Raw genomic sequence first — 1,894 nt, forward strand, 5'->3', positions numbered from 1 at the left:
TATTTCTAACAGTTTCAGTGACCACATATAGGCAAATCATTAATTCAAACATGTTTGGTCTGGAGAAAGAAGCTGAACTCATGGGACCATCTGAGACTAAAAAATATTGACATGACTGATGGTCTTGAACATGTGCAAACTGATACCCACATTAGATCGTTGTGTACGTGGCCATGTATTACAGATTTGTAGGCACTTATTTTGCAAATTCAACCTGAATTTATGATAGTAAACACTTCCCATGAAGTAGGATCATATCCAGACAGTTGAAAGTGTGAATCAAACTTCTTAACCACACAGCCATGTAACTATCTATCTATCTATCTATCTATCTATCTATCTATCTATCTATCTATCTATCTACTTATGGTGAATGACTAAAAGAATATATATAATTACCCATCTATCTATCTATCTCTTTCTATATATATATGTATTGTTTGTTTTTATATCAAGTTATTATAAAAAAATATTTTATATTACATTAAACTGAAGGATTACTCAATACTTTTTGCAGGGGACATATCAGTCCAATAAAAGCTAAGCAGGCACTAAGAAGACAGAAACTTCAAAATCACTGTCAATACAATTCTTGTTAAATAATAGTATAATATAATACACACACACACACAAGAATATATACATAAATACTTACATACCCAAATAGATGCAAGTGAATATGTTTGATAAATATGCCTTTGCTGTTCCCTTAGACACTGTGTATATATATGTGTGTGTGTGTGTGATGGACTCTCCCATCATTAGATGACATATGAGGGTTTGACAATTTCTTATTGAACAACCACACAGATGATTTGTTTATAGCGATCAAATGTTTGTGTACACATAAGTTCACTCCCTCTATCAAATTGACATTACCTGTACAGGTGCAACGGGTGCCAGATGTCAGATGATGAAATGATTGCATATATATATATATATATATATTCCAATGTCTGTATGCATATGTATGTATGAATGCATTCATGTGTATGTTTAAATAAGCTGCTAAAGTGAAACTTTAAGCTCCAGTCAATTCCAATATGATCAATAAATTTGACTCTACTAATAGTATTGAGTCCCACCCAAATGTTTGTTATTATCCATAATTTTTATTGATTAACATGGCATATTGCATTTATGATATCTATATATATGTATGTATGTATGTGTGTGTGTATATGTATGTATGCATATATAAAACACCTGTTCACTTTGATAAACTTGCAATGCAGTTGTTAAATCAATGAAGGTACCAATATTTTAAAAAGTTCTTTTTAATTTGTTGTTGTTGTTGTTTAACCCAGGTCAGTCCGGTATCCCTTTTTTTTTCTTTTTCTTTTTCTAACCTTCAATCAGGGAATCTATATTTGACACTTGTTGCATGTTTGCTTTGAGAACAGTCATAGTCACCAACAACAGTCGGTAAGTTTAAGTTTCTTATTGATGTTGCAGCCCTAATCCAGCGGACATATAATTGAAGAGATTCCAGCTGTGACCATCTCACATTATTTTCAGATTGGTACTTAAAATCTCATTATCTAATGTGTCTGTCCTTCCTTTTTTTTTTTTTTTTTTGACTACAGTATGGTTTGATTTCAAAGTGATTTGGCTGTTACTCCTAGTATGTTGAGCAACCATATTCAATGTTCCTGGTAAACCTCCTAATTTTAGTTTCTTAGTTCAGTTTGTGGAGCATTTTTCTTCTTAAAGTTTGGCAGCAAATTTCCTAATTTCAATGAATTATAAAATTGTTTGGCAGAAATGCAACAGAACATAGTTTAATATTTTTGTATAATAGTAGAACTTCAGCATAAATGAATTATATACACACACATATATATACATATATATATATATATATCATCTTGACATCCACTTTTCCTGCTCACAT

At 31.2% G+C, this 1,894-nt stretch overlaps 1 long non-coding RNA gene across 1 annotated transcript in view; it reads left to right on the forward strand.

Moving 5' to 3' along the window:
* Positions 1–1,425, forward strand: part of LOC118762746 — a 2,700-nt gene extending 1,275 nt beyond the window's left edge. Inside the window, exon 2 of the long non-coding RNA XR_004998497.1 lies at positions 1,360–1,425. This is a non-coding gene — a long non-coding RNA (uncharacterized LOC118762746). The remainder of the gene's footprint in view (positions 1–1,359) is intronic.
* The last annotated feature ends 469 nt before the right edge of the window (positions 1,426–1,894 follow it).

This window comes from Octopus sinensis, linkage group LG3 (assembly GCF_006345805.1).
Source record: "Octopus sinensis linkage group LG3, ASM634580v1, whole genome shotgun sequence".
Lineage (NCBI taxonomy): Eukaryota > Metazoa > Mollusca > Cephalopoda > Octopoda > Octopodidae > Octopus > Octopus sinensis.